Consider the following 15,993-nt stretch of genomic DNA (forward strand, 5'->3'; position numbering starts at 1 on the left):
GCTGCCATTTCGCCCAGGCAGCCAGGTGGGACTGGGCCTTCGGGAACACCTGCAGAGCCCTCTCGGGCAGGAGAGAGAAATCTCTTTCCTCACCAGCCTGCGCTTGGGAAACTGTGCAGGCTCAGCCGGTATGACCTATTCCAATTACTCAGCAAGACTGGGAAGCCTTACTTACATTACAGCATGTCCAAAGACCGTGACAAAACTGAGGCTCTGCTGCGCTACGCTCTCTGCAAAGACATGAGGAGGCAGCACCTGCTCTGTGCCACTTACATCTTATGCAGAGCAAGCCGTACCTGAGGCAAGGCAAGGGCGAGGAGCACGTGTACAGCAGGAGCTTCGCGTAACCGCAGTACAAATGCTGCTTCTGAGTTCTTGTAGTACAGCAGCACAGCCTGATCAAAACTAGATCAGTCACAGGCCCCAGCAGCAAAAAGCAACGCAATTTCCATCACCACGCTGCTTGCAGCTGTACTACAGTCAGATTCTCTTGTGAGGACAGAGCAAGAATGGGGTGAGGAAGGGCAGGGCACGGGCAACGGCCGCAGCACGGCCCCATGCAGACACAAGGCACCACCTCCCTGCAGGCAGGTCTGAGAGCTGCCTCTGGCTATCTGCAGCTGAAGGGCTGCGTGGTGAATGTGCTAAGGCCAGTGCTCTCTCTTTACCTCTGTGCCTCAGACTACGTGTGTTTGGCGGTCGGAGCTGCTGAGCGTTCCTAAGTCCAGGTGAAATCAGTGGGAGCAACATGTGCTCAGCACCTCGGGAAGCTGCCAGCAGGCCTTTTGAGCATTGCACTGCTCGCTCATCGGTCTATCTGCTCCCTGTGCCATACAGCGAGACACCCGGCTCCTCGAACATGCTCAGTAAAGGTAAGAGACAGATGATTTCAAATATTGACATTTTCAAAATGATTTAGACCTAGTTACGGGAGTTCAGCTGGCTCTGCTTCCTCGCTGACAACATCTGTGGTTTCACAGTCGTATTTCTGTGTTTCTCTTGCTCGCCTGTTGCTGTGCAAGGGCTCACAAACACAAATATTCTGCCAAACCTGGCAGAAAATAAATCAGAAAAAACACTTCCCCTCTTATCTCCTTTCGCTGGAGTTGCAGCCGTTTCTAATGACCAGAGGTAAGTACGTGTTTAAAGAAGCCTGCAGACAAAGTGTCAGATGCTCTCATGTCCTTTAAGCCCTCATTAAAGTGCCCGAGCATCCTTGGACGGGAAGTGCTGAGACTTGGTCACGAACAGTTCATTAGGCACGCAAAGATATACCCATGTGTCAAAAATGCTACATTCGCAAAGTGACGAGCTAAGAGACGGGGAAGCACCAGAAAAAAAAAAAAGGGCCAATTGTGCAATATTTCATCTTGTTTGATTTTATCATCACGGTATTTTTTTTCCACGGGAAATGGTGCCATTCACTGTGTAGTAGAGCTGGTGCTCATGAATAAACAGTACTCGGTAATTTGCTTCATTCTCACTATTAAAAACAGTCCCGAGCCTTTTTTAAATATCTTTACTTCAAACGTGCTTTAAAGACAGAACAAACAATTCCCTCATAGGTTATTTTCTGGCTGTCACCATATTATCTAACTCCTTGACATACTAAAATTAGTGCGTGTTCACAACACTCCTTGGGAAGATTTTTCTCCCCGTTGTACAGGCTCCGAGAGATTGAGGTTGTGGACGAGGGTCCTTTCCAAACCCGGCTCCACCACTCAAAGAGGCTTTCCTCCCACACACGTGCTCGGCACCAGCTGCCCTCTTCCTGTGATGACTGTCTCCCTTCAGAAGTGCTAGCAGCCTGCTAGAAAAGCATTTTGTAATCCCTTACGGTGAAAATAAGTCAGAGGGGTTCTGGTCTACAATTTTGTGTCTCTGATGCCACCCCTGCTTTGCATCCAGCCCCCTGGGAGACGTTCACCTCTCCTGAAGAGGCTCAAGAGGTTCTTTTCCAAGGGGAGGGCAGCGAGCGCATGGGAGGTTGTGCTGTCACATACACAAGCAGGATGTCTATACACACCTGTACGCCAGAATCACTGTGGGACCAAACCTTTAAATGCAGCAAACAGCCCTCTATGAGAGGCACTGGAGTAACTTCAAGCAGTAGAGCAGAAGGCCTCCCATGAACTAACGCTGCAGGGTTAAGACTCACTATCCATTCATAGATATGTGCTGACAGCACAGGGACAGCAAGACTAAGGGGCAGAAACAGGTGGAGATAGATGCGCTCACACACAGTACTTCTGCCAGCCAAATAATTGTGGTATTCTCTTGCTGGAGGCTACTTTTCTACCCCAAAGGTGCTGGAACAAACAGCTTGAATGCCTCTCATCCACTCCAGCACAAAGTCAGATACCCAGAACAGCCCTAGCAGCAGTTCAAACTAAACTGTGTGATTTCACGGTAAGGTTTTTATTCTGATTCAGAGGGGCAGCGCTTGCATAATTCATTCTGCTGTCTCTGTACAGCTTCAGGGCTGTGCCAAGCACTGGGGATCATAGCAAACAACTGAGGGTGGAACAGTCATGTATCTTCTCACCAAATGAGACAGGCAACACGAAACACCATTAGAAACTCCATCCCAATGTACAGAACAGAGATTTCCTTCTGATCTTCCCTTCTGTGAATTCAGTCTCACTGCTTCCCTCCTCAGACTTTTTATCCCAGTTTCCTTCAGGATCCTCATTTTAATCCCAACCCCATCTAATAATCCAGCCAGACCAGCTCCAAAATGCTGTCCCCACAATTGGTTTTTGCAATCCTAACAGCCCTCATCTCCGTGTTCAGATAGCCTCATGTCTCCTCCTCTCCCTACCTTTTGTCCTCTCTCTCCTCCTCCTGTTCCACCCTTTCTGGGCAACCAACAGCTTTGCTGAAAACACGAGGGAACAATCAGCCTCCTTCCTCTTGCTTCCTATGCTAGGACCACAGCACTCCTCAGGAGACAGATGAGACATTTCTGAGTTTATAAACTGACCGATTATGGAATTTTTTTCCAGCAAATGAGAAAGTCCCTAATGCCAGGGCAACTCCACATCCAGATTACATATATCCACCCTCAAATGCCAGGGTGCTACACAGCTACTCAATGAAACAGGTGGACTGTTCTTAAAAAGGGTACAAAAATGTGATTTTCTGCATCTTGTTCTCAAGACAACCAGGATCATTCACAGTGAAATATAAAAAGAAAAGAAAAAATCAACACGAAACAGCTACTAAGTATGGAAAAATGCCACTTCAAAAGGTTATCCTGGAAAATTACTAAACGTTGAGCAAAGCTGATTGCAGGCACTTCAAGCAGCTTTTCTTACATTACTTGCTACTTCCTACAGTTACTACTGAGAAAGACCCTTACACAAATCCATGATGCAGAACAAAAATGAAAGAAGAAGATAAACTCCAGTGATGTCTGGAAATATCTCGACAAGGAGAAATACAGACTACAATAAAGATGATGCCTAATTATGAGGCAATAGATGGTGAACGCATTGAGTGCTGAGATTTTTTGATTCAGATATACAAGAGGCAGGAAATCCAAGTGTCACAGACACAGCCTATTTACAAAAATTAGGAGGAAGTGTTGATTGGTTTCTATAGACACAAACATTGATATTCACTCTAGAATCAAAGAATTGGTCTTACAAGTGGAAGCAAGGTCAAACTCTCATCATAGTTCAGCAATCAAAGAAAGACAGCAAGAAAATCCTTTTGACACACAGCCTTCATCATCTAAGAGATAAATGATTAAACTGTAAGAAAGCAAATAAAATGACTTTAAAACAAACATTTAGGTCTTTCTTCATAAAAACATGTAGGTTTTCAGCAGATGACTCAAATGTGAAAGTTTGTGGTCTTTGCTCTGGTAGCTGGGTAGGCCGTATTCTAAACTACTACGTAAATGAGTCAGGTGTTTTTCATTTTCTAGGGTGCAAGTCGCACTCCTGAACCTTCCACATAAGGGATCATCGTTGCTGCTGAGCAAGAAAAGATGAGGGCAATGGGATGTTAAACTGCTTTGCCCCACAGGGGACTTACACCCACTGTCTTGGTGTGATCAAAGAGCAGTTGTAAAAGCACTTTCTCCTCATGTAAGAGTCCTGAACTAGAAGCAAAAGGTCTGTTCTTCTAATTGCATTAAAAGGGAGGCAGAAATGCAGATTTCCTCATGGATTATTCCAACTCTGTGCTTTGCAGAACACTTCACCGTGATAACTGTATTACAAAGGTGTCTGCGTGTTTTGTTATCCCACTCAGACACAGCTCTGGCATTACTGACTGCTGTATTAAGTTGGACTTTCTGGTTCTCACCTATCTGAATCAAACGAAGAAGCTCTGCAAACAATAAAGCCTTGTTTTCTGCATTATATTGGTCTATTATGTAGTCCAAGCACAACTTTTTCCTCTGCTGGACAGGTAAATTTACAGTGGGAAGAGTCAAAATGCATGCAGTGCAGGCCAGGCTTTCCTGGTAACCCTAAGGAGTCAGGCACAACCAAAGAAGCGAGGAAAAAGGAATCTTTCCTTCCACTGGAGGTGAAATGAAACTAAGCCAAACCAAGAGTGCTCCAACAAACAGCCTCATGGTGGCTGGATGGCCTCTGGGCAGGCCTGCTCTAGTGGTTGGTGACCCTGCCCACAGCAGTGGGGTTGAAACTAGATGACCTTTGAGGTCCTTTTCAACCCAGGCCATTTTATGATTCTGTGATTCCATGATCCTCTCATTTCCAAGCCACATTGCTACTAGAGCAAAGCAAGTCCAGAGATATGTTTATTTTTTGAAAAAGAGTAGATGTTCAGGTCACAAGCCATATATGTGTATGGCCTGACCAATTTCATGGGGTGTATTGGAATCAATTCTGATTCACATGGGTTTTGGATACCACACCTCATAACATCTATGCCTTTCTGCATCAGGCACTTCAAAATGTCACTAGCTGAGGCAGGTGTGTAATATCTCAGCCTCCTTGTCGGTAGGAGAGAAATCTGGGACAAATGGCTTATGTTTGTTACGCATAACATTGCTTCAGGTTTTGGTTTTTTTGCATGACATCCCAGCAAGGAAATAGCATAAAGGACCATCTGAAGGTCTGAGTCTTTTTACAGCTGCTATTTTAACTGGGAAGGTGAGGCTGCAGTTTACAGAGGAAGAAGGAGAAGATAAAAAGCAATTAGCAGAAATGGACACACACTTTTTTTTTTCTTTTTTTTTTTTAAATAACAATTCAACCTAGAAATGAAATGCAGAGGCTGCAAGTTAGTAGAGTGGACTTTATGAACTGATACACAGACCGAAGTCTGTTCTTCAGCCCTAAAGCAAACTTCACTCTCTGGAGCAGTAATTTAGAGGCAGAAACTGTTCAGTGACATGCCACTGTCCTGGAGTGCATAAACCCTGCTAGTCTAGGATGAGAGATAGCTGAGGTAACTGAGCTGTGATCATGCTGGAAAAAAGAGAGTGGAGAGAGCAGCTGAATGATATTGGTACACAACAAAAGCACTGAGGAAGCATTCAAATGGAAGGGTGTTCTTTAAGACAGAATAGCTGCCCAGGATTTTGGAAATTGAAGTCAAAGCACAGCACCACCAAGCTGTTATGTAGTGCTGAAGCTGTCCTTCAGCCTTTCTGCATCTCACTGCACAACAGGGATAACAGTAGTTGCCTAATTCATACATGGGAATAAAAACATAGAGAAGAGTGGAGCACTTGGATGCTGAGCCCACAGCTTAGTGAAGAAAGCAACAGGATCCCCTGACTGTCAAAGAAGTCAATTCTCACTAAGACACAGATCGAAGAACTTCAATGCGCAATGCCCTTTGTACATGAAGAACTGGACAAACTTTTACATCTTAACTGCTTCCAACAGACTATATAATCATGCACATTAGGAGTGCCTCAGGCATCAAGCAGTAATATCCACAGGCAAACACCATCCTAGAACAGAAGATCTGAAAAATCCACAGAATAGGGAAATGTATTTCAACAATTAAAAGCGTGTATTTATGGAACTCAAGAAGAGAAATTCCAGCCCATATCACTCACTAGTTTCAAACAGCAAACTACCCGAGAACCTTCTGCCACACACACACACACACACACACAAAGTGGAAAATACAGAATTCTCCTGAGCTGTCTGTGTCTCTGTGATTTCCTAGATCAGTTCATTGCAGTAGTTAATTAATCAGATCAATCTCTCATACTCTTCTTTATAAGGTCACACATTCATGCAAATGATTAACTTCTTCCACCATTTGCTGTAAGGATCTGCTTGAAGGGAAGACTGGCAGGTTCCTAAGTTTAATACTTATCTTACAAGTGTGCCAGTATACTAAGGAGGGAGAAACAAAAAATCCTGACACTAAACAGCAAATGCAAGGCCCAAAATGCATTAGTTGTTAAGAAGGAGACAGAAACCAAAACCAGCTCTTCAACCATTTGCCTTTTCAAGTCTCTATTCCTTCTTTTGGGGATCTGTGTTTATTGCAACTGACTGTTTCCTATGTTTGCACTGGGGCGTCTCAGACCCTCTTTCCACTGAGAAAAAAATAGGCTTTTTTCTTAACCATATTATTAGCAATCACAGCAAATGGTTTCCTTTCATTTCTTCTCCATGACCTTTCTCAAGTTCTGCCTGCTGTTTATCTAAAAGCAAAAGATACAGCTGATGCTAATCATATATTTTTATTTTATTAATTCTTTAAATCAAAAGCAATTCTACCTCTTATTCTAATGTATATGCAGGCCACCTGTAGTCTGGGCTGGGGAAGGGGCAGATTTTCCCATTGGCATACATTTTTGCTCCGTGTATCAGAATTTTTCACATCACATCCACTTCTATTTTGCTTCCTCTTTTTTTTAATGTGCGACTTGTTACCAGAGAAAACATTTTGCTTGGGCTCACTAAAGTCAATTATTACGCTACCCAAACTTAAATTGTAATGACAGCCAAAGCAACAAGGCAGCAAAACCATCAAAAAGTCACCTGTCAAAACAAGAGCACATAAATACTGGTAAAAGCCAATAAATGCTGTAACTTCTGTGACACGCTGGCGTTATTCCTCTCCAATAATTAACAGATGACAATATAGTTTTAAAACAAGGACATTCTGTAATCAGTGACCCATCTCTGATGCTCAGCCATCTGATCCACCTCAAGGTCACTGTCTTTAGTAACTCGGTAAGAATTACATCATCTGTTCTACTATAGGGCACTTACATCATCGATTGATACCTGAGATCTGAGTGTTGTCAACAAATTCACGTTAGGGATGAGTCACAACTGGGCAGATAGCACAAAATGAAACCGTTTGGTCCAACCCACATCCCCATTAAGACCACATTATAAAACTATCAACTCCATTACTATTACTAGCGTTACAGTGGGAACGGAAAGCTGTGTGAGATGGGGTGGAGAAGGTGCCACAGCAGCATACCCTTTGCAAAGACACAGAAGACAACAGCTTTTGGTTTGAAGAGCTTGCAGCAGCCTGAAGTGACAAGAGCAGCGGAGGGTGGAAGAAAAAGGTGTAAGCAGATGGCAGCAGACCACATGTTATTTCTGCAAGCTTTTGGTGCCGGTTCAGTCTGAGGCGCAGTCACATGTTCACCTTCAACAGTGATAAGCCTTTTAAGCTATTTTAGTTCCCTTTGCCTTGAAACAGATCTGGCAGATGCAGACTGCAAGCTACAGTGTGTCAGTGGGAGATGTGCAAGCGGACAGATGTTGGGTCCCTCATTCCCCTGCAGCTGGCTTGGGAGCATAACGTGAGACGACACATTCAGAGGGGGAGAGATCAGCTGAAGACGAGTGGGTGAAGGTCTGGGGAAAAAAAAGAGGGTAAAGATGAGCCACTCCCGAGTGAAGCTGAGCAAAAGAGGCTCAGGAAAGAGGGTAGCTAAACTGAACTACACATCAGCCCAGGGCAGAGAAGGTCAGTGAGCAGCGTGGGCCCACAGTCTGTCCTTTGGCTATGTTTCCAACTGTGTCTCTTCTGGATGAAGTCTTCACAAAGAGGATACACCTTCATTGCCACTCACGGGAGACTGTCCAAGAGATGGAGCCTGCTCTACCCACCTTTGCTCATCCAGGCTTTTGAGCAGTTATCGGGACTAGCGTAGACCAAGAAGAGCTCCACTAAAAGGTTTCAGCAAAACCACTCAGAGTAAGATTCAGTAAAAGGTGATAACTTGCACACCAGGGAAGATATAATGTACAGTAATACCTGGAGGCACTGACCTACTTGGCTCCTGCACAGGCATACTGCAAATGACAGTTTCTATCTCAAATACAAAGAGCAATACGGGGAATAGGAGCCCCAGGGAGAGAGAACACCAAGCCGACATTTTCACCCCTGGATACACTAAATTAGGTATCAATCCATACTTCAGGACCTACGCAGCCAGCCTCCTTCCCAGCAGTGCTCCGTTCACCCAGAAGTCCACTGAAGTAGCATGAAGGGTTGCAGGCAACTTGCCTGCCCTGGGCCCTGGAAATCAAGCTATGGCCAGCTAGATTCAATAGCTCTGGCCTTAACAGACACCGCTGTGAAATGCAGGCCCCAGCTCTAGCACCAGCATGGAAATTATACGAGGTTTCTAAATCGTAATTCAAATACTGGAAATTACAAGCACACGTGCTGCGGCTGCGTGTCCTGAAATGCCTGCAAGGGCAAGAACTTATCTGGCCTTTTTAAATGCTGATTTTTAAAACATCTGATTTTCCATAACCTAAAGGACAGATCGCTTCCTTGCCCGCAGGCAGAACTCCGCTGTCAGATACATACAGTACTGCACATCGCTCAGCCTTCTGCCTGTACACACACACAGACACACGGCGGTCATCTTTAACCAGAGAAGAATAATCATAGCATCAGAAAAAACGAGCGCAAGGAGCTCATCTCAGAGAAGAGATCATTTTATGCCAGTTTAGAGCAAGGTAGTTAATAATAACTGTGTTTTCCTGGTGGGACTTGCTCCTGTATACTTCACAACAAGAAGAAGGGAAAGCATATCCTTTGGAGTAACTAGTGATGCAAGGGCTGCCTCAGCGGGGCTCATTACAGGGTAAGGGCATGAGTCCCTTTCTGTTGTTATAAATCCTTGGTGTATTTGCAGTAACAAAAAATTACTTTTGGAGTTGTTTGTTTGTTTTTTAAAGTACTTACAGTTCAAAGTGTTCAATGCCTTCCTCATGTCACGCTTACAGCAGATTTAATAGGGAAGCCCTGCTGGCTTCCAGGAGGTACTTTCTACCTTTGCAGACGAGATAATAATTACACACGGAGAGGCTAAGCCTACCATCCCCTGCGTCAGTTTTCTGCTGAAAAAACTCTATTGACTGATGAAATTAAGATGGAATGAGACTGCAGTAATCTATTACTGAATCAGGCCATAAAAAATAAAATCGGCTTTGTTAAAAATGGAGTCAAACTCCAGAGACTTCCTTTCTCATTCCCTACACAGAAAAGCTCCTCTATTCTTTCCACATGAGGAATTTTGAAAAAGCAAGGCCTGTAGGATTCTGGGATCTCTTTTTTTGGACTGTAATATGCTCCACAGAAAGCTCAGCACAAAGTGAAGTGCACATTCTCCACAGGTAAGAGGAAATTAAAATCCAGGATGAAAATAACCCACCCATACAGCTTACCACGTCATTTATCAAGCTGATAAATACGAAGTGAAATAAAAAGTTAAATGCTGCTTCAGTTTCATGACTGCCAGCTCTTTGTCACAGCCTCAGAACCCAGCTGCGTTCTGTGGAGGAGGAAACATGTCAGTGCAGCAAATCTCACCTGCAACGACAAGTAGTTTATTGTGCCTAACTGTGAAAAGCAAATTGGTATCGTGATCTACAAGCTTGTATCTCCCAAGCGTTGCTTCTATAATTCACCTTTCTTTTGGAAAGAGCTAGGATTAGAACAACAATACCAAAACTTGCAGCTGAAATTAAATAAAGCTGGATTTCACGCAAAGTTGTAAGATGAGAAAGGCTGGACGGAGATGTATCTGGAGCACAAAGTGAAGCACAACACGGCTAAGAAAAATGACACCTTGATTATTAGTGAGAAACTTTATTCTCAGATATCATGACAAAATCTAAGAAAAAAAAAAAAACGTCTTAAAACATCACTCCAGTAAGCCAGTTTCATCATGTAAGAAAATGAAAGTCGAAAAGAATTGGATATTAAAAATGCTCTTCTTTTTTTTTAAGAGATTCTGTGTTCACCTGAAGAAGACAATCTACATAAGCATGACTCTGGAGGAAGAATAAACTAGAAATCTAAGTGAGGAATGAAGTAAAAATCCAACCCTCGATCTGAAGAATCTCACCACTGGATTTCTTTCAAACCCTTTTTAAAGCACCACGTTTCCCAGCAGCAAGAATGACAGTACTTGTGTTTCACTGCTGGAACACTAGCTAGCTGAGGCTAAGAAGACTGAATAGAATGGGATGGGACAACAGTTAGGACAGGAATCCTATATGTCGCTGGATGCTCCCATTGCTTTGCAACTCCTTCACACTGAGTAAGAGGCACAGAAGAGGCGGGCTTTGCAACAGCTGGCTTATGTCTCCTGGGGCTGAACTCTTCATTCTGCAGCCACTCAGCTCCCACAGGCAAGATACTAAAGTCTTACGAGCTCATCTGCAAAAATAAATTCCAGTCTACTACACTGCTAACGTATGATATACAACAAGGAGCCTCCTGTTTCTCATCCCACTGCTAGCACCTGCTGGTACACTCAATTTCCACTCTCCCCTCTCACTCCCTCCTATCCAGTGTTTTCAGCCATCCTGTACTCACTCTCCCACAGTTCCTCCCACCTCCTGTATCTTCCCAGCCAGTCCCTCAACCTGTAGCTCTTTCCCAAGTTTCTTGGCTTTCCCACTTCTCTCCCAAACACTGTGGTTATCCATCCTGCTGCTCTTTCTCCTAGATGGTAATCTGACTTTAGTATAATAGGGTGGTGGTTGCTTTCTCTTTTTCCCAGTAAAAACAACAACAACAACAACAAAGTAGTGTGAATCTATGGTGTGGTGCTGATAAAAGAATAAAGTATCACCTTTGCTCTTCCTTCTTTCAGAAGGTGAGATATGAAAAACATTATCAAAGGCAGAGATTAAGTTTATAAAAGCTAACTAGAATCAGTTTTAGGACAGATGGGTTGACACTCCTTCTTGTCCAGATAAGCATCAGGCTGCCAGGACCTTGTTATCACATGACTTCAGAAAGAAGACACCTTCCTCAGCATAAAACCAGGAGACCTTCAGGCTGCACTGCTTCAGAATGACACATGGTAATTTCCACCTAGCTGATTCATAGAATCACAGAATGGCTTGGGTTGGAAGGGACCCTAAGGATCATCAAGTTCCAACCCCTGCCACAGGCAGGATACTCTCACAAGAAGCCTTCCCATGCATAAAGGAAGAGTGGGAAAACCCCGCAGAATAAGAGAAAAAGAAGCAGAGTGATCAAGGGTAACGCCCCCAAGTTGGCAGCACTGCTGTAAGTGCAGAGAATACTGGGCTTCTTGGCTCAGCTACACCAAGCTGATAGAGGAAAGCTCTTCTCATAGAATCATCACATGGCTTGAGTTGAGAAGGGACCTTAAAGATCCTCTAATTACAATGCCCCTGATGTGGGCAGGGACACCTCCCCTGCAATAAGCAGGGACATGCACAGCTCGATCAGGTTGCCCTGGGCCTTATCCAGACTCACCTTGAAATCTCCAAGGATGGGGCATCCACCACACCTTTAGGCAACCTGTTCCAGTGCCTCACCACCTTCACTGTAGAAGACTTCTTATTTCTAACCTAAATCTACCCTCTTTAAGCTTGAAACCATTTCCCCCTGTTCTAATACTACAGACCCTGCTCAAGTGTCTGTCCCCTTCTTTCCTGTAGCCCCCTTTCAGATACTGAAAGGCCACTATCAGGTCACCTTGCAGCCTTCTCTTCTCCAGGCTGAACAGCCCCAGCTCTCTCAGCCTGTCCTTTTTTTTTACTGAGGTTGGGGATGTGTGCTCCTCTGGCAGCCACACTTAATGAGGGTCTCATCCTAGTGCACCTCAGAAAACTGCAACTCCTCACTGCAACCAACCTTCATCTCCAAATGCTGAACGCACTGATGAAGACAATGAACAGCAAAGTGACATAAAAGCTTAACTGACGGCTCACACAGCAGGTGCGTTCAGTGACAGCAGCTTGGAGTGTGGAAATTATTCTCTTAACCCTTTCTTCCCCTCACTCTCCAAACGAGCACCTTCTGCTTCTCTGAGGGACAGGCCCTGGAGAAAGCAGAACTGCACAGGGGCTGCCACAAGCAAAAATTTGCCTTGCAAAATGAGCAGGCCGCCCCAAAGACCCAAATGTGATGGGACCCAGGCAGGAATACTGCAAATGTGTTCAACCACACAGAAAGGCGTGACATGAGGGCTGTACTAATGGTAAGGAAAAGCTCAAATATGACCACGTACCACTGCAAAGGTCTTTGGTGCAATGGGTAGGGGACAGAAAAAGGTCTACCTTCAAGGAGAAAAACGCACTCAGTACAGGTGCATACGGGTGAAGGTGAATAAAGCAGAATCTTCCTTCCAGAAACAGAATGTGGTGCCCACTGTCACTATGGAACGAGAGCTGTGCCTGTGCTGTACGCAGCTCAGTGATGGCTCTTTCCTGCTGCCCACGGCAGACTTCAGCAGAACTAATGCTGGTGCTTCCTTGCAGAAGAAGCAGGACCAGATGTGTACTCAAACAGGGACTGATGCTACACTTACTCTGTTTTACTCCTGAAGAGCAAAAACTGGTGGTAGCAATCAGTAAAGACTTGTTAAGCATATTCAAATGAACTCAGTGCATTTCCACGTGCAATTCATTGTGATTTATTTGAAGGTGCTCTGTTAGCATTCACTTTTTCTGCTTCCTAAAACTCCAATTAATGAGGGCCGAGCCTCAATCTGAAATTATTTCATCTGCTAAAAAAAAAAAAAAAAGATGGAAAAAAGGTTATTATCCAAACCAATAAAGTGTTTTGGGAAAAAAAAAAAAAGAGAGAGAATTCTTTGCATCCTGGAGAGGAACAAATGTTTTAAGGACAGAGGCTGGGCAAGCTAGATTAAATAACTGAAGCAAGTTAGGACTCTGGGAGCCAGTTTTCATTTCATAAGAAGGCAAGTGGTGGTTCTGCCACCATTATTAGTCCTCTACTTTCTGCTGTTCTGATTAGTGTTTACATGTCTTGTGGTCTGGGAAAACAAACTAGCTCCAGCGTCTCTAAAGCAAAGCAACAAAGAAATAAGCGTGCCTTATTTGTGATAAACTTGAATATGTAGTTAAAAAGCATTTCCAACAGCTTTTCTTCTATAGTAGCTTTGATTTTTCACTTTAATTTTCTCCATTATTTCAAGTCGAGTGTTTAGGAAAAATAAAATCCAGATGATTTCTTAAAACATTGTTGCCCTAGTCAGAAGGATGTGGGGTTGGTGACTGACCGTGGGTTTCAACCATCTGCCAAAGCCCTTCAACTGTCTTCCCCAAAGAACTTCAACACTCTTCAGCACCCACAGTGGTGGACCCTCTGCTCTCAACAGAGCTGGACAGATCATGCCCATGGATTGTCAATGTACTCCAGCATCTACACAGATTCAAATCAACCAGTCGTGTTGGCCTTCAGGTTACGGGTACCCCCTAGAAGAGAGGACATTTGTGGATGTATGCTTTCACGGTTAGATTTAGAAATGCTGCATTTTGACACGGAATAGAAATCCGTGCATTTTCCGAGTACTTTCCAAATACCTTTTCTTTATGTCAGTGAAACAAAAAAGCTAGCTATACTTAACTTGTGCTGCATAAGCAAGTTCCTCTCACAATATACCAAGCGCTTTCATACGATGCTGGTTGGCACTTCAGACCCTGAGCCAGGTTTGCTAAAATCTGTCCAAATACCATAAACGAAACACGAAGGAGCTGTGCTACAAATAGAGCAACAGCAGAGGCTACGGCCCTGCCTACATTCACTCTCGTGTATTTTTACACAAAGCCTAGCACTGTATGATGTGGGTGCCAGCTATAGCTTGTACCGTGCTGCCAACACAACAGGATCCAAAAACAGATAACGAGGAAAATTCTAGGGCAGGAATAAGATTTGTTGGGTTTTTTTTTTAAGAATCATCATTGTAACACGTTTTATAGACATCGAAAATATAGATGCAAACTGCACTACAACTGTCAGTCAAAAATCATCTCAAAGTCATCACCTCCCTCCCAGAAGGGAGACTTTCTGAATAAGGTGCTGTTTTAGCTCCTGCCTCCACCACAGAAAGCACTGTACCGTGACATGACAATGCCATGACAAGTTCACAAAGCGCATTGGACTGCACGGGATGAATGAGGCCATCTGACAGCCACACTCAGGGACCTGCTACAGCCCTGCCAGCACTCCCAGCCTTAGCACAGTACAGTCAGGTTCATGGGAACTTTATGACATAACTGCCCAGCAACATCTTGCAGCACCACGTTTGCCTTCTTTCCTCCCTTGCATCCCACTGAACCCAGAGAAACGCTGCCTGGCCCAGGGCTTGTTCCTTGCTCCTTGTGCCAAGGGCGAACCGTGCTCTCTGACACTTGGATTTACCACTGCAAACTTTTAGCAACTGGCATCAGAGGACAGAGAACAAACCAAAAAATCTCGCATGGGATCGTGGAAGAAAAACTTCTGAACCAGTCGCATCTTGAAGCCTTTTCATTTCATTAAGTGGTAACAAGACTTTCTACAGAGTAGAAATCCACAGCTTGAGCTGCACATCTCTACCGAAGCAGATGCAAACTTCTTGAAGAATTTACTCCTACTGAGGTTTGAAAGGGTCAACAGCTCTGTCACCCTGGAAATATTTTCATCTTTTATTCCCTTTCTTCCCCATGGATGATGCTACGCTGTAGTAAGCGTAGCATCTACATCCCTTTGGCAGAGATACAGACAACCTAGGAGCTTTCTTGTGGTGCTTCACACACACAGACAGAGAGCAACAAGAGCAGTGCAAGCAGCCTCACTCTGCTCCTTTTAGATGCACTCCCATGCATGCGTGGATGTGTGAAAAGCAAAAGGCAGGTTTCAGGCAGATAGGGAGCACTCATGAGGCTGTGGGTCCTAGGCTGGTACCGGGCACACATGGGCCCGTGCTGGAGAAAGCTTTTTCTGCAGCAGTAAGAGCTTTAGTAGTAACAGTCAGGGTTATAAAGATTGCAGCCACCTGAAAGTAGAATGCCCAAGCAAACTGCACATATTTACCACACTGTGTGTCTGTTCAGAGCAAATTATCATGTGTGCAGGTGCTTATCAATCCCTGTACCAACCTAATGTAACGCTGTAACCCTTCAAACCCTACAATACCACTCTGTGGCACTGCCCTGGGGCTCCAATAGTACCGACTGGACTGCAACAGGATTTAAGTCTCTGGCTTTTTTATCAAGGACTTGAAAGGCTTGGGGCTGTTTTGTTTTCCTTTCTTTAGTCGCTACACAAGAAATGCTGTACTCCAAAATATACGGCAAGTTTGGGTTCGTTAGATTCCTAAGCAGCATCACCTGTCCCTTGAAGAAAAAAAAGAAAAAAAGAAACAAAGACAGTTTGAAATATGAACATTTCTAGTAGTAACATCAATATCGATCCTCTCTGGAGAGATCAGGCCTGCCACACACTGAACTTTTGGAAAGGGGTCAGATAAAACTCTACCATCCTTGCCTGTTTTATCTACTTTACACCGATTTTTAAATACTTTGGCTGACAAATGCCATCAGTTTCAGGCTGGAGCTTAGCCCTGACCAGGTGCTAACCCAGCACACTGCTGAGCTCTGCCCAGCACAGCTCCTCTCAGCCCTTCACTGCCCTCCGGATTTATCTGGCTGGCAAAATAAAAGTAATGCTCACTGCACCCAGTGCTAGCCACTCATTATTATTACTATCACACTTTTTCCACACTGCTCCAAGGAAATC

At 44.3% G+C, this 15,993-nt stretch overlaps 1 protein-coding gene across 9 annotated transcripts in view; it reads right to left on the bottom strand.

Moving 5' to 3' along the window:
- LOC121106455 (ataxin 1) overlaps positions 1-15,993 on the bottom strand; it is a 206,756-nt gene that overhangs the window by 102,921 nt on the left and 87,842 nt on the right. The gene's annotated exons all lie outside the window — the stretch shown is intronic.

This window comes from Gallus gallus, chromosome 2, assembly GCF_016699485.2.
Source record: "Gallus gallus isolate bGalGal1 chromosome 2, bGalGal1.mat.broiler.GRCg7b, whole genome shotgun sequence".
NCBI lineage: Eukaryota > Metazoa > Chordata > Aves > Galliformes > Phasianidae > Gallus > Gallus gallus.